The sequence below is a fragment of the Ceratotherium simum genome, chromosome 14, assembly GCF_057802395.1.
Source record: "Ceratotherium simum simum isolate JZ-2026a chromosome 14, ASM5780239v1, whole genome shotgun sequence".
Taxonomy (NCBI): domain Eukaryota; kingdom Metazoa; phylum Chordata; class Mammalia; order Perissodactyla; family Rhinocerotidae; genus Ceratotherium; species Ceratotherium simum.
In genome coordinates, this window is record NC_141913.1 from 55,439,268 (window position 1) to 55,462,395 (window position 23,128).

The 23,128-nt window shown below is 36.9% G+C and overlaps 1 long non-coding RNA gene across 1 annotated transcript in view; it reads left to right on the forward strand.

Annotated features, from left to right (window-relative positions):
- The first annotated feature begins 2,525 nt into the window (after positions 1-2,525).
- Positions 2,526-23,128, forward strand: part of LOC147915333 (uncharacterized) — a 50,359-nt gene continuing 29,756 nt past the window's right edge. Inside the window, exon 1 of the long non-coding RNA XR_015554233.1 lies at positions 2,526-2,667. This is a non-coding gene — a long non-coding RNA (uncharacterized LOC147915333). The remainder of the gene's footprint in view (positions 2,668-23,128) is intronic.

Below are 23,128 nucleotides of genomic sequence, written 5' to 3' on the forward strand. Positions count from 1 at the left end.
GGTGTCGTTTAAGGCCAATGTTTCCTTATTGATCTTCCGTTTGGATGATCTATCCATTGGTGTAAGTGGAGTGTTAAAGTCCCCTACTATTATTGTGTTACTGTCTATTTCTGTTTTTATGTCTGTTAATAATTGCTTTATATATTTAGGTGCACCTACATTTGGTGTATTGATATCAAGTGTTATATCCTCTTGTTGGATTGTTCCCTTAATCATTATGTAATGCCCTTCTTTGTCTCTTTTTACAGTTTTTGTTTTAAAGTCTATTTTGTCTGATATGAGTACTGCTACCCCAGCTTTCTTTTCATTGTCATTTGCATGGAGTATCTTTTTCCATCCCTTCACTTTCAATTTGTGAGTGTCTTTAGGTCTGAAGTGTGTCTCTTGTATGTAGCATATACATGGGTCTTGTTTTTTTATCCAGTCAGCCACCCTATGCCTTTTAATTGGAGCATTTAGTCCATTGACATTTAAAGTAGCTATTGATAAGTATGTACTTACTGCCATTTTTTAACTTTTTTTTTTCTCAGTGTTTTAGTAGTCCTTCTCTGTTCCTTTCTTCTTCTATACAGAATTGATTCACTTTAGTTTGACCTCTGTCTGAAAGCTGTACTCTTTAACTCCCCTCCTCCCTCCTTTTATGATTTTAATATCATATCTAACCTCTTTTTTGTGCATTTGTATCCATTATGTTCTTATCATGGAAATAGATAATTTTTCCTATTTGTGGTTTTCTCTTTTCCCCTTAAATCAGTCCCTTTAACATTTCTTGTAACACTGGTTTCTTGGTGAGAAACGCCTTTAATTCTTGCTGCTCTGGGAAATTTTTGATCTCTCCTTCCATTTTGAATGATAATCTTGCTGGGTAGAGTATTCTTGGCTGTAAGTTTTTTTCCTTTTAGCACTTTAAATATATCATGCCATTCTCTTCTAGCCTGTAAGGTTTCTGCTGAGAAGTCAGCTGATAGCCTTATGGGGTTTCCTTTGTACGTAACTTGACATTCTCTTGCGGCTTTTAGGATTCTCTCTTTATATTTAATTCTGGACATTTTGATTATGATGTATCTTGGTGTGGGCCTCTTTGGGTTTATCTTGTTTGGGGCTCTCTGTGCTTCCTGTACCTGGAAGTCTGTTTCCTTCCTTAGGTTAGGGAAGTTTTCATCTATTATTTCTTTAAATAGATTCTCTGCCCCCTTGTCTCGCTCTACTCCTTCCGGGACACCTATAACATGGATGTTAGCGCACTTGATGTTGTCCCAGAGGTCCCTTAGACTGTCCTCAGTCTTTTTAATTCTTTTCTCTTTTACCTGTTCACCTCGGGTAATTTCTTCTAGTCTTTCGTCCAGCTCACAGATCCGTTCTTCTGTATCCTCTACTCTGCTTTTGAGTCCCTCTAAAGAATTTTTCATTTCCAGTATTGTATTCTTCATTTCTGATTGGTTCTTTTTTATATCTTCCATTTCTTTGTTGACATTCTCACTGAGTTCCTCTATTCTTCTCCCCACTTCAGTAAGCATCCTTAACACTCTTAGTTTGAACTCTCTCTCAGGTAGGCTGCTCATTTCTGTTTCACTTAGTTCCTTTTCTGGGCTTTTGTCCTGTTCCCTTACTTGGAATGTATTCGTTTGCCTCCTCATTTTGCCTCTCTCCCTGTGCTTGTGTCTACATATTAGGTAGGTCAGCTACCTCTCCTGTTCTTGGATAGGTGACCTTATGTAAGTGATGGCTTAGGAGGCTTCCAGTGTGCTTCCCTCAGTTCTCAATGTTCCAGGGGTGACCCCTATGTGGGCTACGTGTGTCCTTCTGTTGTGGCCTGTTTGCTTTCCCTGTAGGCACCCAGGGAGGCTGAGTTATGCTCCTGGCCAGCTGTTGTAATGCTCAGCTGCTTGTAGTTGTTGTGTGCCCTTCAGTCTCTTTATCAGGTGTGGGGAGCCCCAGCACAGTTGGCTGCAAGTTCTAATACCACATTTGTGTTGCAGTATTTCTTTTAAGTGAGTAGGCCCCCAGCGTGGCAGGTTGTTAGGCTCAGGGCCTTACAATTGCTGTAAGCCTCTAGCCTATTAGGTCTCTTGTCAGCTCTCTGAGGATTGCAGCTGGGTGGGCCTGGCCTCAGGCACAGGAGCACCCAATTGTTTCAGACTTTGGAAGGTGGGGCAAACCCCCTATGTGGGTCTTTGAGATGCACAAATCTTCTGCAGCTGACAAGCCCTGCCACCCACAGGTCCACAAACACAGTCAACACAGTCCTGCCCCATGTGTGCACCCCGACCTCCCGAAGCGGACCCAGTCTCTCCACGGCGGGAGCCCCACCCACTCCGCCACCACCCCACACTCTCCACCGGCTCCTTGTGGACACCCTGCCCCGCTAAATTTGGCTCAGTTCCCAGGCTTCAGAGAATCCAGTCACCAATCTATGCAGGCCCACACGTTGCCTGAGGGCTTGTTGTTGGGTGGGGCCAGTCTCTAGGGTGGGCTGCCTGCCCTGGCTGAGCTGGATTAAATCAGTGCTCTAGCAGTAGGGTAGACCCTGGGCTAGCAGGCCTCAGGGAGAACTCCAATGGCATCTGTGTCAGCACGCCCACACCAGGCCACAACAATGGCCGCCGCCAATGTCCCAGTCCCTGGAGAGGTCTCACCCCTCACCGAGATGCACTCAGGGCCTATTAGGTGAGTCTCTTTTCACCACAGCACTGTGCGCCTTTCTTTCTGGTGATTTTAGGATGCTTTCTGAAATGGGTGAGTTTGCGCGTGGGCCCTTTAAGAGCCGGTTTTAGTTTCTTTGTGAACCGGGTTTTCCGGGGGTGCTCCCCAATGCTTTAGTAGCAGGCACAGTCAGATATTATGCCGCTGGTCTCGATTGTGCTGGGTCCACAATATGCCCACAGCGGGGGCGCTCCCCGGCTCAGGGCCCCGTGCCTCCAGGGAGGCTGCGTACCTGTGAGCTGCTCCCGGCGGCCGTGACGCTGGCGGCTTGTGAAGGCGGCGTTTTTCCTCTCCAGAAGGGAGTCTCTGCCTCTTCCACCTCAGTTAGGACTGTCCGTTGTTGCAGGAGTTCCTCTCATCCAGTTTTCAGTTCTGTCTCAGGGGTAATTTTTCCACGAGTAGTTGTAAATTGGCTGTGTCCACGGTAGGAGGTGAGTTCCGAGTCTGCTTACACCGCCATCTTGACTTCTCTCCAGCTACATATCTAATATGTGTTAATGGTTGGATTCAAACCTAGGTAATCTGTCTCTAGACTCTCTTACCAAACTGTGCCATCCTGACACTCAAGGTCATGACTGTTTCTACCTAGTAAGTAGCTGACTCACGATGGAGCTGGTAGATGAAGTATGGAGCAGGGACTGAGAAACTCTGGTGCTAGATACCAATTCCCAGGATTGGATATGACTCTCACAGGTTGGAAGGAGGTGGACATGATGAAAACAGCTAGTCCATGTGCCAACGAAAATTGATCATAATTCCAAATGTAGCAAACACATTGGCCTACATATTAGCAGAGAATAAAACTTAATAAGCAAATAGTGCCGAGGTGTGATCCATCTTTTTTTGTAGCCTCTTCAAAGCAAAGGAACAATATATCTTCCGGGATTTTCCTCACTATCCCACAACCTCCATCTCTGAAGTTGTGTTGATTCTATTTTCTATATCATTTATCTTTGCATAAATTAATTACAAGATCCTTTGCAATCTTGGTTACTTATTCATGTTTGTACGTATTTTCTCTCCAAAGAACAAAGACTACATCTTACATTTATTTATTTTTCCTCTCATTTTAAAATAGTGCCATCTCTATTGTTTATACAGTGAAATGATAACATATGCACGTTCAACTGAGGTAAATCTAATGTATGTGCAAGAGAGAAAAGAGAGTGGGAATATAAATAATACAGATTTTGCCCATCTTCTAGTCCATGAGCACCTATCCCAGAGTGAATACGAGAGGGCATATGAATCAGCATTTACTTTATCCATGTTTGGCTTCCTCAGATTATTCTGAGCATCCCAAGCTTTGAATGTGATTCCACGGATTCAAAGGTGTGTAGTTTTCTTACAGCATGTCCTCTGAATGCAAGGTGTCTAATTCACTGGGTGCTCAACTAAAAAGAACAGTGATCTAGTTAATACTGGAGACAAAACTGACTGTTAAGCTTAGTGAGAAATAATACGTTAGACTTCAATGTGGAGATTTCCTGAGAGATTTTTCGAGGGAAATGTTTACACAATCTTCACTCTATGAATCACCTGTGGAATCTAACTAACATCAATTGTGACTATACTGTATGCAGTAAACTACTTTTAAATGAGCTAACAGAATGGGCATGTGTTGACAGTGTGGTGGGGCTAGAACACTGTTAGAAGGTATTTGACTGAGAACCCAGGAATGTCAGAATCTGGTTGTAACTCAGTACCCCTCCAACACAAGGTTCATACGGAAGCCAATGGGGCTGCCCAAATCTCTTTTAGGTTACCCTGAGTTATGATATTCACCACTCAGACTTCTGGTCTAGCTGGGTTGCAGTACACAATTTAGTCTCTAGCCCTATTAAGTTCTCCACTTCATCTAAGCCCAAACTCAATACCAAAGGCTGCATGAAATAGAGGCTCTAAGTGATGATGAAAATAATTAAGCTTGTGTGTGAAAAAAAGAGAAGTCCAAGATGACTGACCCTACACGACCTTAACACTACTTCCTGATCACCCCTGATGGAGGCCACAGGGAACAGGGAATAGAGAAAAATTCAAATTCAGTATCTTTTAATACACAGTAATTCTATTTACAAGCAAAAGCCCCAATCATCTTTCTAGATAACCTGAAACTATAAGATTTCTAGATCTGGATCTAGGAAGGTAATACAATAGACATCTTCTTTCCACTCCAAAATATCTATCTTGATTGATTATCTGTGTTACAGCAGATGTGGTAAGATGTTGAGAATAGGCTGCTCTTAAAGAGATGTTTTTAAGTTTGGAAATTCACTACAACTTCCCTCTATTTCTTATATTGTCTCCACTAAGACAACTTTATTAACTACTAAAGTTAATATTTGATGCCAGTACTGGTTTAGAGTTCCATGACTATGAAACAAAACAGAAAAATTGAAAATGTTTCTGAAAAAAGTCAACAATAGAATTAAAGTATTGGAGAATGCCGTCCAATAAAATTGAAAGGAATAAGTTATATTTAATGAAATCATGAGCTTAGGTGAATTGTCTCCCTCTTTTTATGATGTTGTTTCCCTTTGTATTTGAACTACATGAGCCTCTTTTCAGGTTTAAAGCTAGAGATTCATTCAATTGCCTTAGCACAGGAAGAAAAGGGGAATTTGGTCAAGGATTCAAATGAAGAAGTGAGTCAGATAGAAGGAAGTTCAAGAACAGGAATCCCAAATTGCCATACACATCTAAATCTATGAACTGGGCATCTGGCAAGAACTCTATACTCATAAAGGCTGCAAAACCCCTCTCTTTCATGACGGTACTGTTTCTTTCTGCATATTGAATGGAAATAATCTCCATTATTTTTCCATATCAACCGCTTCCTTATCACCTAAACTTGCACATGGTTATGAGTTCACTTGACAACCACCAAATAGTCAATTTCTCAGTTTTCCAAATTCTAATTCCCCAAAGAGTATGACATTGGCCTAAGCCATCCTTTACATAGAGGCCAGAAGTCATTGGTTACTGCCTCTGAATCGGGAGTGCAGCATGTTGGGTGTACCATGGCAGCAAAGGTGGAAGTGATCATGGGTGAATGGACACAGCAGTCAAGGGAAGTGACCATAAGATAGATCCGGTGGATTGCCCTTTATCATTTATATGTTTGTTACCTTAACACTATTAAACTCTGCAAGGTTGTTGTATTTATGAGTGGGATTTAGTGGTTGAAATCATCTACATACCAAGTTAATTTTTATCATCATTTATTTTCTATTTTATCATGATTTTCATTGCTATATCACTTTTAAAGGTTTTGCAGCTTTGCTAGGTCTGTGTATATGCCATATGACTTTGTCTACCGTTTTAGTGCACTCCTTGCTGATTGCTGAATGCTGTCATGAAGTGCCCAGTGGCGGGTATAACAGCTTCTAATGCATTAGCAGATTCCACTTATTGGATGTGAGTTCCAAGCTTATTTTTTAAAATTTTATGTCACTCAGGGAATCGTAGCTGAGTCCAATGCTCTGCTTCTTTTTGTCATCCTGACTGCCCACAGTTGGCATGTCCTTTGATGGCGCTTTGAAGTTCTGATAATGCTGCTTTACTTCTCTCAATACGCAGAAAGCTGAGAGTTTAAACATGAAATAAATAAGTAGGATAAAATCCTGCTAAATTAAGAGTTAAAGTTCTTTTCTTTCTCTCTTTCATCTCAAGTTAAATTCCCAAAGTGAAAGTGTTGCATTATTTCTTTTTAAGAAAGTTGATTGAATAATTACATTCTAAAGCATGCATATCATACAGCTAATATTTCTGTCCTGTGAATCAATCAAATCCAATCTCTCTGTACTGTCAAAAACTGCTATCTTAATAAGTGAAATACCATTTTACTGAAACAACAGATTTTCTGCTTTGCCCTGATCCCTAGTTGCCACTCTGTAAAAAGCAATCTGAGTCACTACTTAGATCACAAATTTACTTTCTAAGGAGCATTTTTGGCTATGCTTGAGCAGTAATAAACACAGAAAGATTGTTTCCTATAGATGGGATTGCAATATATTTGAGTTTATAGAACTGCTTCCTCATTTTTAAAATAAAGAGGTTGAACTAACTCATATTTAAAGTCCCTTCCAGATTAAAATGCCATGATAATGTAATTCTGTAATTCAATTAAACATCTTTTCAAGCAAGAGGATCAGAAACCAAGCAAAATTTGAATTTGGTAAGAAAGGTGATTTTTATTCTCATTGGCCTACCAAAATTTCCCCTCTACTTTCATGGACTCTATCGCGGTCTCACAGAGCTATTAGCAATCTTTCTCTAACTGCTTTAGGTTATTGCTTCCTTCATAGATAAGCGTTGGTCAGAGGAGCTGGAAAACCAGAAAGCCTTCAAGATACCAAGTGATGAATTACCAAAGGTGAAATTTCAGGAAATGATGTGTGGCCCCTCAAGTGACCTACTCACCCCTACTGAGCTAAGCTTGAAGTTTAGGAGAATGAAACTAGGTTTTCTCTGTGGTTCTAATTGGTAATCAGTTAGTAAAAGAAGTCAAATAATTATTGCATTTATTGGTCAATATATCACTGCTTTATATCTAGTCTTTTCTGAAGTTGGCATAAAGTATTTTCTTCCAAATTACGAGTGTAAAGCAGAAGCAAGTCTCCAAGATTTATATTAGTTGAAACAAGAAGCTCCAGAGTAAAGACCAGGGGACCGCGCTCTGTCACTATCTGAGGTATGGGTGGAACATTAACAGCATGTTCCATAGTGATTCCAAAGGCTCTCTCTACGGCTTCACCATATGCTAAGTTCTGTATGCACGGGGACTTTTGGCCACAGTTAACAAAATAATTGATTAAAACAATAAAAACAGTTATTATCTCAACTAAAAATTCCACTGACAAAGCAGTTTCAGGAGCATCTTCAAGTTCATCCTTGACCTATGTGCTTCTTATTTTTCCTCAACCTCCAGAATGCTGACTTTTGCCCTGAAACTTGTTCCTGTTAGGAATCCAAACAATTCCGCCATCATAGTCTCACAGAGTTCATACAAAGGCAGGCAGGAAGGTGAGCTTTCCTCATGGGTCTACTTTTATCACAGGAAAAATCTTCACCAGCAGCCCACAGCAGACATTGTTTTATCAGCCAGAACTTTGTCCATGCTCGTCTTAAATCATTTACCATCAAAGAGTAATTATATTAACACGACTGGGTTTGCCAATCATAATTAATGACCTGGGAGTTGTATATTGCCACCTCAAATACATGAACAAAATTGAGGTCCAACTATCAAGGGTGAAGAAGAGGGCTATTGGGTTATGACTTAGAGAGTTCGCCTGATATTTTTTTGTATTTACTATGTTCCAAACAATTTGAAGTCCTTTACAGGTATTATATTTCTGATCTCCACAACAACTCCATGAGTTATGTTCAATTATCCTCATTTAATAGAGTTGTGAGATTTGTATTGATAAGCTTTGCTAGTCTGCTCCAAAATGCTGGTGTATGACAGACATTTCCCAATTATCCACCTCCTAGTTTTCTCTGTGAAATAGAAGTTACTGTAGTTAAAAATCACCATCAATGAATGAGTCCTACAAGGAGCAATAATTGCAGAGGTAAAGCTTTGTACACACGGTATGCTGTGTGAGTTTTTGCTAGAGAAAAAGAGTAGTTTTCTCCTAAAGTAAATTGACTGGTTGTTCCAAAGTGAGAAAGAGAAAAGTGTAGGACAGAACCTCAATGGATATAGAAAGTTGTAGAAGATAATTAGAAAGGGAATTTAATGGTCATGTTCAAAGCTGGCTGAGATTTGATGAATTTATTTATAAAATTTTCAAAATTAACTTTATTTTCAAAAATAGCTTCAGTATCAACAAATATACCAATGCAAAACTAGAGTTCAGTTTTCCCTTTGTTAATCTTACAAAAGTTTCTTCTCTTATTGGTCTACTCTGAATAAAATGCTGTAAAATGTTTCTCTATCTGTTGAGTAATCTACCTAGAAGACAAATAATCTGTAAATTACCAGAATTATTTCCTATAATTTATCTTGACTTTTTCAAGTTCTTAATTATTTAAGCAAGCAAAATTTCCTCACATATGAAAGAACTGAGGATCTTGGAAGTCATATTAACTTCTACATTCAGTTTTGAAAATTTAAGCATATTTTATTAGATAATTGTTTCTTCCCATTACAAAAATATTCTTTAAAAATTTTTATTGGTGAACCTACACTGATACATCATAATCATCCAAAGTCCTTAGTTTACATTGGGGTTCATTCTTGGTGTTGTACATAAAATGGGTTTAGACAAATGTATAAAGACGTGTATACACTATTACAATATCATACAGAGTATTTTCCTATATGATATTATATGTAAAAATCCTCAGTGCTCTGTCTATTTATCCCTCCCTGTCCCCCGGCAACCACTGATTTTTTTATTGTCTCCATAGGTTTGATTGTTCCAAACTGTCAAACACTTAGAATAATAAAGTATGTACTACGATTACTAGATTATACGGTAAGAGTATGTTTAGTTTTGCAAGAAACTGCCAAACTCTCTTCCAAAGTGTCTGTACCATTTTGCACTCCTAGTAACGAGTGAGAGTTCCTGTTGCTCCACATCCTCACCTGCGTTTGGTGTTGTCAGTGTTCTGGATTTTGGCCATTCTAATAGGTTTGTAGTGGTATCTCATTGTTTTTTAATTTGCATTTCCCTGATGAAATATGATATGGAGCATTTTTCACATGCTTATTTGCCATCTGTAAATCTTCTATCTGTTCGAGTCTTTGACCCATTTTTTAATTCGGTTATCTGTGTTCTTATCATTGAGTTTTAAGAGTTCTTTGTATATTTTGGATGACAGATGCATTGTTTGAAATATTTTCTCCCTGTGTGTCTAGTTTGTCTTCTCATTCTCTTGACATGGTCTTTCACAGAGCAGATGTTTTTAATTTTAATGAAGTCCAGCTTATCAATTACTTCTTCCACGAATCATGACTTTGGTGTTGTATCATACATTTTTCATTAAGTGGACTGTTGGTGTGTATTTCTCCCTAACTGTAAGTGACCCAATGGTGGGCATTACTTTGTTCATCTCTGGCCCAGTGTCTGGCACAGTTCTCAGTAGCAGGTACTCACACCTGCTCAGGAGCAACATTCCATCTTCCTGAGTCAAGGAAGAAAGGAGAAACCTGGGAACTGACATAAACTTGAGAAGGGTCCCAGGATGTTTATTAGTGAAAAGACCCAAGTAAACTGCTCTGGGATATTTTCACAATTTAACCAGGAAAATTGCAATGAAAAAAAATGTTCCATGAAGAAAAATTGAAATGAACAAAAGCACCAAGAGGAAAGAAAAAGGAGCAGTTGATAACTGTGAGTAGTTCATTATAGTTGGAGGAGCGTTCATGTGGGATTATGGGGCACACTGGATGCCAGGAAGGATGTTGTGCATATTGGAGGTTGTGGACCGCCTGTGAAGGCATTTTAGCCACAAATGCCATGATAGGATTTATAGTTTGGAAATATCACTCTGACATCAGTCAGAGGATGAATATGGAGGGCAAGACTCTAGATGGCAGACTGTTGACCAAAACGGACTTAAAGTTTCCCTCAGCTGGACTAAACTTCAGACAAGCTTGTTCCTGCCTCCATAGGCCCCTGACCTCCCTTTACTTAGAGCATTTACTTTAGAAAACTTTCTCTGTCCCTTTGAGATGTAAATCTTTTTAAAAGCTTCTTGCCAGTTTTATACCCCAGGACTTTCTTTCTCCAGGACCTGGGATTTGAAATGTAATTATCAAAGAAGAAAGAGCCCCCATCTCCCAGTCTGTGTGGGAGGATAGGAGCCTAATTTCCATAGGCACTTCACTCCAAGTTGTCATGAAGATAAGACAAAGTTTACTTTTCCTTTGGGTAAAGCCGACTAGCAAACACAGATGACCTATGATCTCCCTGCACGCCAGCTCTTAAACACTTTCCAACTGGAGCTCTGATTGACTTCTTGTCTCTCTTCCCTATTTTGATAGCTTTGAAAGGTCTTTCCTGCCTGTTTAACTTTGGCCGGTACAGTTTTGTTTTCACATTGTATAGAAGAATCTTACACTAATACAAATAGAAATGATGCACAGCTTAACAGAGACAGTGGCTCTGTGAATGGAGAAGATGTATTTTAGTGAATTAAAACAATATATGTAATGTAACTTAGAAAATGACCAGACAACGTTGATCAAAAAACTAAGAGAGTAGAGAGTCCTTGTTTTCATAATGGGATGAATGTGCAGCTTTCAGTGTGAGAGGGTGCCCAATGAAACAGCACATTTCTATGCAAAGGAGATCTTGAGATGAATTTGAGGTGCCTCTGGAACAACCAATTACTGAAGTCAAATAGCAGAACTTAGAGATGCAGAAATTATCAGTAGACTGTGGTAAGAATTGAAGACTTGAATTTGAGTGTGATTATCTAGGGAAAAATAGGGAATAGGACTTTATAAACATCAACATTCATGCAGTAATTACAAGGAGAAGAATTTAAGAAGACAATGAGAGAAGATTGGAAAAGAGAAAAGGCTCACGTCAAAGAAGCCACGGAGAAGACTGTATCACAAGAAAAGGTGTGACAACAATATGGATACAAAAGGAAGATTCAGCAAGAGAGGGACCCCTCATCTTTAGGGACCAGCAACTCACTTTGATGATGGTGGTGTCCAGGGAATGATAGAATCAAACACTGAAGAAAGGAGGCACAGAGAACTGAGGGTGTGAGGCAGTGTAAGCAATTACAGACCAAGTAAAACACCTTCCCATTCTGAGGACCTAGCAGTACAGAATTTCTTCAGAGTCCCCCCTCTCACCACCGCTTTGAAAGCCCTAGATTCATCTCAGGATTGGGTCTGTGTCAATAGAAACTAAAGATCATTCTGTCTTCTTTCAAAAATATGAGTTGAGTCACTTATGACCCTTTTCTTAACTTCTTTCTCCTTTAGCTACTGAAATAACCTCCTGCGGTTGGTTCTTTCTCTTCAGACCTGTATTTCTCCCTTTTCATGATTGGAAAAAGATTGTGTTCATTGTATTCATCCACATGCCATTGACTTGAATTGCTTGGGTGGTTTGTTTCCTGTATGAGGGAAGAAATCTCTGTTCAAAAAAGAAAGATTTGCCTTTTTTGCCAGGTGCCTAATTACTCGAAATTTATTGACAAAATTTTCTCCTAATAATTTTTGAAAGCCTACTCTTTATAGTCTGACCTCTTTGTATCAAACACTTGACTCCTGACATTTTAACTGAGAATGAAGTCTTAAAATTGATGTTTGAACTGGTTTTCTTATAACTGGCAGGACTAAGGGACTACAGAATTTCTGAGAAATAAAAAAGAGGCATACTATGAATTACAACTCCTCTACTGGTGTTACAACAGTGAAAACATTCCAAAAGAGTTTTGTCCAATTTTACGAAAAATATAAACCCACTACTTGTAGTAACAAAATCCCAATTCTAAGTTCTTTATCATGCAAAGAAGGGGTAATATGGTTTATAAAAAAAAATATTTTAGCAGACTGGCCTTCTGGATCCAGAGAATCCAAGAGAATGGACTTCCAGGTCAAGAAGTCATAGTGAACATATATAGAATTCCTGTTCTTCTGCTTCAAACAGAACATTAGATGCAATATTAACAAAATATTCCAACAGAAAGTCATAATAAAGACAAGAAAAGTCAATTCCCATAGGCTATAAATGGAAAGGTCTCCCTTTATGTGAAGTAAAAACAAAACTACTAAGAAGTGACCTCCCTTCCTTACCTGTGAGTCTAGAATCCTGTAAATCAGATACTGGTCCATTTTTCTCAAGAGGGCTTTGTGACCTTTGGCTCCATAAATTAATTTTTGTTGTCTTATCATATTGGATTAAATAAGCATCAGTCTTAAATATGGCATTCTCAAGAAAGCCTTGATTGCATACACAGTTTTGCCAATTAAGCCTTGATAACAAACAAGTACAGAATCTTTTGAACCTATGCAAATTATTATATTTCCATTAAATGAAGAATACTCAGTAAGAGTTTCTAAGTTCTGGAGTGCACAAGCAGGGAGATTATGATATTGTTTATAAATGCTTCATTTAAATTTATAGAAGTATAGTCTACAAATTATTATGAGTTATAGATAGCTTAAGAGAAAAGTGTTTCTTATACTCAGAAAATATAATATTAAAACACTAACAATATTCCAGACAAAAACAGTAATCATTCCTCATCATTTCATTCAGCCCTCTGTAATGAATTCTTGCTCCCTCTGATGTTAGATTAGTACTTTTGTGAATCGATCTGCTTCTCAACTAGAGTTCTGTAGATCTTGACTCAGTCCACAGTTATGGTCTCAAAGTTGTTTAAATGATGCCATGATAAACCTATGCCTCAAAGTACCTGACATAGTCTTTTTCCACCAGAGATAGTCCTTTTTGAAGATGAAGCATTCAGACCAGTGGCTGATTGCAAGAGTTTTCCAAAAAGCATCTGAATTAAGTGAAAACTCCTTTTAGATAATAAGTATCTTAAAATATCTGTGGTTATCTCTCACTGATAATTTTCAAAAGTGAAAGATCTGATGTGAGTTCATTAAAAAAAATAATGCAACAGAAAGGGACATTTGATTATTTCTGAAATGTGCAAAACAAAATAAAGTCAACTCAAAAAATATTCACCCTCCTATTTCCTAAGAAGAGTGAATATTACATCTAATTTATAGAAATGGGTGAATAATTTTTACAGAGGAAAAAATCTTCAAGTATAATATCCTGAGATAATATGCCATTAACAAACAAAGCTTATACCTAGAATATACCATTAATATATCAAGATAATCAAACAAAGAGTTTCTGTAAGTCTGCATAGGTCTTAAATATCTGCATATTAATAAAACTTTACAGGTAAGTGATGTATATCTCCAACTGAAAACCATTGGCCTGGGAGATGCTAGACTCAAATTAAAGCAGAAAAGTTGTAATCTCAAGTTAACATTTTAAAAAATAACTGAGGGCCAGCCCCAGTGGCCTAGTGGTTAAGTTCGAGTTGGACAGTGCTGGTTCAGTTCCCCGGCAGGGACTTACACCACTCGTCTGTCAGTGGCCATGCTGTGGTGGCGGCTCACGTACAAAAAGAGGAAGATTGGCAGCAGATGTTAGCTTAGGGCAAATCTTCCTCAGGAAAAAATAAAATAAAATAACTGAATTTACAACTGATGGCACTATACTGTTCCCTAATTTCAAGCAAAGCAGCACCAAGATTCTGACACATAAAAACAAATTATGGCCAATGAGGGCTTTGACAATTATTTAGATCTTTCCATACAGCCTACACTTCTGAAATACTTACATTAATAATATTTTACCCCTACCCGTTTAACCTAAAATAGGTTAGCATCTTTTGACATGACATTTCCCATGCAAGTCATTAACAATACCATATCAAATAAACCTAATTACTTCTAACACCTCTCTTTTTACAAGGTGAAAGAACAAATCCTTTGTGATTTTCCAGGGACCCTTCAAGATAGTCTCAGTTGCAAAGGATATCCCCTAGAGAATCAGATTTGGGGGCAGGTAAAACATCAAAGATGTAAGGATATTTGAACAATCGCTTAAGATAGGACCATAGGTTACTGAGAAACAAATTGGCTACCCATTTAACCAAAGCAACAATAAAATACTTTGAAATAAAGGGGGACTTTTCAGTTTCCAGTTCTGCATGTAAGGAGCTTGGAAGCTGCCAGTCCATCCTAACAACAGATGAAAAGCTCAACAGTTTGAAAAATCAGCAACTCTTCTAGGATCCATAAGAGAGGTGAGGATACAGGGAAAACTGCTGACCCCAAGATTAGAGAGACCAACAGATAAGAACAGAATATAATAACCTACTCAAGCAGAGGCTAACAAGCGAAACTACCACAGGAACAAGCACCAGCATAGGAAAACCAGAACTGTAATCGATGAGTTGCTGGAGGCTCAGCGTGGACAACTCCATGAGTTAAAAACTCCAGGGGAACTCAGTCATAGAGGGGTTCCCACAATTGTGTGAGATTTACCTCCAGGAGCTAGACCAGGTTCACACAGTAAATATCTACGAAAAATCCTCTCCTGCAAACTGGAGGAAAGGAACCAAAGTGGAAAAAGAATCATTTTGAAATACCCAGAGCACTCTGTTCTTAAAAAGGCCTGCCCACAGGGGAAACTAGTTAACCATAGCCTAACCTGCTACGGTAATATTAGAGCTTGACTCATCGGTGGAAAAGTAAATACACAACCCCAGCTGGCTCTAGCTTTCCATGTGTGAGGAGGGAAATACCCAACTCCAGCCCCCTCTAGCCATCCTCTCCCACCTAAGGAGGAGAAAAAAAATTAAAAACACTTGTGAAGTTTACAGTCCAGAAGCACAGGTTCACTGAAGACTGAGACTTAATTATAGGACTATAGAATGCTTCCCCTCCCCCACAGCTGACCATGACATTACTAAAGGCCTATTTATAGAAATTTGTTTTACCAAGTAATCTTTGGCTATCAAGAAAAAATTACAAGGCACATCAAAAGGCAAAAAACACAATTTGAGGTGACAGAGCAAGAATCAGAACCAGATATGGCAGGGACGTTGAAATTATCGGGTTAGGAATTTAAAACAACTAAGATTAATATCCTAAGGGCTCTAATGGATAAAGTAGACAGCAAGCAAGAACAGATGAGCAATGTAGGCAGATGAGAATATTAAGAAAGAAACAAAAAGAAATGCTAGAGATAAAAACACTATAACAGAATAAAGAATGCCTTTGAAGGGCTATTCGTAGACTAGATACAGCTAAGGGAAGAATCTCTGAGATAGATGATATATCAATACAATCCTTGAAAACTGAAAAACAAAGAAAGCAAAGGCTGAAAAAATAGAGCAGAACATCCAAGGACTGTGGGACACTACAAACGATATAATATATGAGTAATGGGAATACCAGAAAGGGAAGAAAGAGAGAAAGGAACAGAAGAATTATTTGAAGCAATAATAATTGAGAATTTGGGGCCAGCCTGGTGGTGTAGAGGTTGGGTTCGCACACTTTGCTCCGGCGACCCAGGGTTTACAGATTCAGATCCCGGGTGCTGACTTACACACCGCTCACCAAGCAATGCTGTGCCAGCGTCCCAGATACAAAGTAGAGGAAGATTGGCAGAGATGTTAGCTCAGCGACAATCTTCCTCAAGCAAAAAGAGGAAGATTGGTAATAGATGTTAGCTCAGGGCCAATCTGTCTCACCAAAAAACAAATAAATAAATAAATAAATAAATTGAGAAACCCCTAAATTAGTGTCAGACACCAAGCCACAAATTCAGGAGGCTTAAAGAACATGAAACAGGATAAATGCAAAAAAGAAACTATACCTAGGCATACCATTTCAAACTACAGAAAATAAAAAATAAGAAAAAAAAAAATCCTGATAGAAGCCAGAGGATAAAACACACTGCCTATAGAGGAACACAGATAAGAAATAGATCTGACTTCTTTTCAGAAATCATGTAAACAAGAAGAGAGTTGAGTGAAATATTTAAAGTGTTGAGAGAAAAAAACACCAACCTAGAATTATGTACCCTGTAAATTTATCCTTCAAAAGTGAGGGAGGAATAAACACTTTCTCAGACAAACAAAAATTCAAGGAATTTATTACTAGTAGGCCAGCCTTGCAAAAAATGTTCAAAGAAACTCTTTAGAGAGAAGGAAAATGATATAGGTCAGAAACTTGGATCTACATAAAGAAAGGAAGAACATGAAAGAAGGAATAAGTGAAGGTAAAATAAAAACTATTATTTTTCTTATTCTTAACTGATCTGGCAGATAAGTTTTTCAAACAAAACATCAATATTGTATTTGATTAGGTATGCTTACATTTGTATCATATATATGTAAATATAAATGCTTATATATAAATAAAATGAATGACAACAATGATACAAGGGATGGTAGCGAGGAATTAGGATTATTTTGTTATTATAAGGTATTCACACTACCTGTGAAGTTGTATAGTGTTATTTGAAAACGGACTTGGATTAGTTGTAAATGTATATTGCAAACTCTATGGCAGCCAAAACAAATAGTAAAAAAAAGAAGTACAACTGATATGCTAAGAAAGGAGAGAAATTGGATCATATAAAATGCTCAATTAAACCAGAAAAGGCATAAAAGAGTGGAAGACAAAAATAGGAACAAAAAACAAGGGCAATAAATAGAAAACACTGGAAAATATGGTATATATTAATCCAACTATATCAATAACCACTTTAAATATCAACGGTCTAAGTTAAAGATAAAAATCGTCAGAGTGGATCAAAAAACACAACCCAACTATATGTTATCTACAAGAAGCCCTCTTTAAATATAAAGACATATAGATTAAAAGTAAACGGCTGGAGGAAAATATATCATGTTAACACTAATTAAAAGAAAGCAAGAGTAGCTCTGTTAATTTTGGATAGAGCAGACTTCAAAGCAATGAAAGTTATCAGGGATAAAGAAGGGCATTATATAATGATAAAGGGATCAATTCTTCAAGAATTCATAACGATTCTTAAAGTATATGCACCTAACAATAGAGCATCAAACTACATGAGGCAAAAACTGAAAGAAATACAAGGAGAAATAGATGCATCCACTATCACAGGTCGAGATTTCAACACCTGTCTATCAGACATGAACAATTCCAGCAGGCAGAAAAGCAGTAAAAACATTAGTGAACTCAAAATACCATCAATCAACTGGATATAATTGACACTTACAGACTACTTCATTCAACAACAGCAGATAACTCATTCTTCTCAAGATCACGTGGAACATTCACCAAGATAAACCACATTCTGAGCCATAAAACACACCTTAACAAATTTTTAAAAATATAAATCATATAATGTCTGCTCTTAGAACACAATGAAATTAAATTAGAAGTCAATAACAGAAAGATAACTGGAAATTCCCAGAATAAGTGGAGATTAAACAACACACTTCTAAATAAAACATGAGTCAAAAAAAAATCTCCAAATAAATTTTAAAATATTTTGAACCTACTGAAAATGTAAATACAACTCATTAAAATTTTTGAGATGCAGTGCTTAGAGGGAAATTTTATAGCGTGAATGCATATATTACAAAAGAAGGAGCATCTAAAGTCAATAATCTAAGTTTCCACTTTAGGAAAATAGAAAAAGAAGAGCAAATTAAACCAAAGGTAAGCAGAAGAAAAGAAACGATAAGAATTAGAGCAAAAATCAATGAAATTAAAAATGATAAATCAATAGAGAAAATCAATGAACCCAAAAGGTGATTCTATTTAAAGATCAATAAAGTCAATAACCTCTCATCAGGTTAACTAAGAAAAAAAGAGAGGACACAAATTACTAAAGTCAAAAACGGAAGAGGTGACACCATTACAGATCCTATGGACAGTAAAAGAATACTCAAGGAATACTATGAACAACTCTATGCCTGCAAATTTGAAAACTGAGATAAAATAAATCAATTCTTTGAAAGACACAATCGGCCAAAACTCACCTATGAAGAAATAGACAATTTTTTATAGGCTTATATCTATTAAATAAATTGAATCTATAATTAATAACCTTCTAAAACAGAAAACACCAGGCTCAGATGTGTTTAATGGTGAATTTTACCACACATTTAAGGAAGAAATTTTACCAATTCTCCACAATCTCTTTCAGAGTATATAAGCAGTAAGAATACTTCCTAGCACATTGTATGAAGCCAGTGTTAACCAAACACCAAAATCAGATAAAGACATTGCAAGAAAAGAAAATAACAGGCCTACATCTCTCATAAACATAGATGCAAAAAAACCTCAAAAAATATTAGCAATTCAAATCCAACAATATATAAAAAGAATTATGAACAATGGTTGAATGAGATTCGTCCCAGGTATGCAAGGCTGGTTCAACATTCAAAAATCAATTAATGTAATCCATAACATCAACAGATTAAAGAAGAAAAATCACATGACCATATCAATAGATGCAGAAAAAGCTTTTGACATATTCAACACCCATTCATGATAAAAAATCTCAGTAAACTATGAATAGGGGGAAACTTTCTAAACTTGATAAAAAATACCAATAAAAATCATACAGCTAATGTCATACTTAATAGTAAGAAATTCAAAGCTTTCCCACTAATATCAGACACAAGACAAGGATGTTTTCTCTCATCACTCTTTTTCAATACCATAATGTTCTAGCTAATGCAATAAGGCAAGAAAAGGAAATAAGGTAGTATTCAGAGTGGAAAGGATGACATAAAACTGTCTTTATTCACAGATGGCATGATCATCTATGCAGAAAATCTGAAAGAATTGACAAAAATAACTCCTGGAACTAATAAGTGATTACAGCAAGGTTGCGGGATACAATGTTAATATACAAAAGTCAATTTCTTTTCTATACACAAGCAAAGAACAAGTGGAATTCGAAATTAAAAACACAATACCATTTACATTAGCATCCCCAAAAATGAAATACTTAGGTATAAATCTAAGAAAATAAATACAAGATCGATTTGAGGACAATTGCAAAACTCTGATGAATGAAATAGAAGAAGAACTAAATAAATGGAGATATATTCCATATCATGTATAGGAAGACTCAATATTGTCAAGATGTCAGTTCTTACCAAATTGATCTACAGAGTCAGTGCAATTCCAATAAAAATTCCAGTAAATTATTTTATGAATATTGACAAATAGTTTCTAAAATTTATATGGAGAAGAAAAAGAATCAGAATAGCCAATACAATATTGAAGAAGAATAAATTTGGAGAACTGATGCTTCTTGACTTCAAGACTTACTATAAAGTTACAGGAAATAAGACAGTGTGGTACTGGCAAAAGAATAGACAAATAGAACAATGGAACAGAATAGAAAGCCCACAGAGAGCCACATAAATAAAGTCAATTGATCTTTGACAAAGGAGAAAAGGCAATAAAATGGAGAAAAGATAGTCTCTTCAACAAATGATGCTGAAATAACTGGAAATCCACAAGGAAAAAAATGAATCTAATCAGTCTTTACACCCATCACAAAAATTAACTCGAAATGGATCATAGACTTAAATGTAAAATGCAAAACTATAAAACACCTAGAAAATAACATAGAGGAAAATGATGATTTTTCAGATACGACACCAAAGGCATGATCCATGAAAGAAATAATTGATAAGCTGTACTTCATTAAAATTAAAAATTCTGCTCTGCAAAAGACAATGTCAAGAGAATGAGAAGACATGCCACACAGACTGGGAGAAAATATTTGCAAAGACACATCTGATAATAAAGGACTATTATCCAAAATATAAAAGAACTCTTAAAACTCAATAAGAAGATAAACAACCTGATTGAAAACTGGCCTAAAGACCTTAACGGACATCTTACCAAAGAAAATATATAGATGGCAAAGAAGCATATTCTCCTCATCGTATGTCATCAGTGAAATGTAAATGAAAACAACGAGGTACCAGTGCATGCCTATTACAATGGCCAAAATTGGAATACTGACAACAACAAATACTGCTATGATTGCCGAGCAAAAGGACTCTCATTCTTTGCTGGTGGGAATGCAAAACAGTACAACCACGTTGGGAGACAGTTTGATGATTCTTACAAAACTAAACATTACTCTTACCACAAGATCTGCAGTCGCACTCCTTGATATTTAACCAAAGGAGTTGAAAACTTATGTCTGTACAAAACTTGCACACTGATGTTTATAGCAGCTTTATTCATAATTGCCAAAACTTGGAAGCAACAAGGGGCCCTTCAGTAGGTGAATGGATAAATAAACTATGGTACATCCAGACAATGGAATATTATTTAGTACTAAAAGGAAATGAGATATTAAGCCATCAAAAGACGTGGAGGAAGTTTAAATGCATATTACTAGGTTAAAGAAGTCAATCTGAAAAGGCTACATACTATATGCTTCTAAGTGTGTGGCATTCTGGAAAAGGCAAACCTATGGAGACAGTGCTTTTTAGAGGAAGGTGGAGGATGAATAAGCAGAGCACAGAGAATTTTTCTAGGCCAGTTAAAATACCCTGAATGATACCATAATAATGGATACATGTCATTATAAATTTGTCCAAACCCATAGAATATACAACACCAAGAGTGAACCATAATGTAAACTACTGACTTTGAGTGATTATAAAGAGTTAATGTAGGTTCATCAATTGTAACAAATGTACCACTCTGGTGGGTGATGTTGATCATGGGGGAGGCTATGCATGCGTAAGGACAGGAGATATATGGGAAACCTCTGTACTTTCGCCTCAATTTTGCTGTGAGCCTAAAACTCCCCCCAAAAAATGAAGTGCTAAAAATATGGAAAAATATATATTTAGAGAAAAACAAATATGGCCTAACCAGGGAAAATTTGAAGGAGAAAATAATAACTAGTCTGATACTTGAAGGATAAGTAAGAATTACCAGGTTCATAAATGTGAGAAAAGCATTCCAAACAGAGAGTACATCAGAAATAAAGACCTGGAGGTATCACAAAATCTACCATGACTGATGCATTTTAGGTAAATTGGCATTTACTTAAAACATAAAAGTCAAATTTGTGAGTGGTAAGGAGGGTAGACTTCGGTACAGAGAATGATCTTCAGAGGAACAAGAGTGGATGTTGGTATGTAGAAGGCAGTAATAATCTATGCAAGCATTTATCAAGATAAGGTCTGAGGACATATATTATTAGGGATCTTTGGAAGTTTCACATATGTAATTTATAGTTGTAGTTTTGATTATATATTTGAGATCATTCTGATGACCACCATACACCCAAGCACTGACATGTAATTTCAGCAACTGCAACTGGGATTCTGATGAAAATAACAAAAATCTCCAAGTAGTACTGCTGTAATTTCACAAGCTATGGAGAAAATAAGATGCACAAAAACAGGCAAAATAAAGTATCTGTAGCAAATGAACATACGAGTGAAGATTTGAAAGACATTTCAATAAAACAAAACAATTGGGATGAGAATTACATCACCCATCCCACGTGGGAAAATGAGTGTGGTGAATTCTAGAGAACGAGTCGATAGCAGTAAAATATAAACCTGATGATGGTGATTTGATTTCAGCTAAACATCATTCATCTAGGTATTAAAATAATACCTTAAATTTCAATTTTAATTGACTTTGTGATTTTATTCCTATTTAATTTGTAATTAAATTTGTAAATTTTTGTTTTATATAAGCCATATCCATGAAGAGGTCTTACCTAGATTTGGGTTTTCATATACTATTTGCGTAACATGGTAAAATAATATTATTAAATCCTTGAGTTTTGCAAGAATTTATTTTCCTCTGAAGAGGATTTACTTTCCAAGCAAATGATTAACTTTGTAACTTCCCAGTAGACGGTCACAAATCTGAGTGGAAGATCTTTGTTCATTAGTGTGACTAAAAAGGAACTTTTTAAATTATTGGCTAGGTGCCCTCTCCCATTTTCTCTCTTAGGATAGTCTTTTTCATCCCTCTCTTCAGACTACAGAGTTGGTTACATTCTGAGTTTATCTCAATTGTGGTTTTTCTTTTTAAATCTATAAATCTACAGATGTGGGCAATTCACACATTTTCCAAAACCTTGTCAGCTTTTTACAAAACTGGTTTCTGGTCTTTAATTACTGATACTCTTGGGAGATAATGAATCTGCTCTGATATCTACAGTCTTCTCTAAAAAAACATTTTTAAGATTAACAACAACAAAAATACCCCTCTATTCCATTTTTAACATCACCTTTTATAAAGGCCACATGGAAATTATCCTCAAAGATAAACCTCTCTTCCCAAGAAATAGACTTGAAGATAGAATTAAAGGCTAAGAGAGCCTCAGTATCAGTAACTCTTCTTGACAGAGCGGTGACCAGATGTCTAAGATTCTTCCCAAACCCAGCTTACATCAGCACAGCATCCTACAAGAGACATCTCAAGGATCTGCTCTCCAGTGAAGCCCCTCTTGTGTTTGCTCTTCTCTAGACTGAACAAGATGCTGCTCACTCTCTGTGCTCAGATGAAGAAATCACATCCCCAAAAACAAATAAAATCCTTCATCATATAGTCTGCTGGTCAAACACAGAAAGTTGGAGTCTGCACGTAATTAAAGATCTTTACACATCTTAACCCTTTTCAAGTTTATGCTCTTAGTATCAATTAATATGGCATTTTGAACTTTCGATGACCATAGAATCTCTGTACCCTTTCCTTCACTGTCACAGGTGTCTCCTCACCTGAATGTCACAAGGTGCTCCTTCCTCTACTGAGCACAGTGGACTTAGGTTGAGCTCATATATCAAAGAAAGCTTCCATCCCTAATGCTGTTTTATACTAAGAAAACTCTGTCAGTTTTTAGTAGAAATTAAGGAT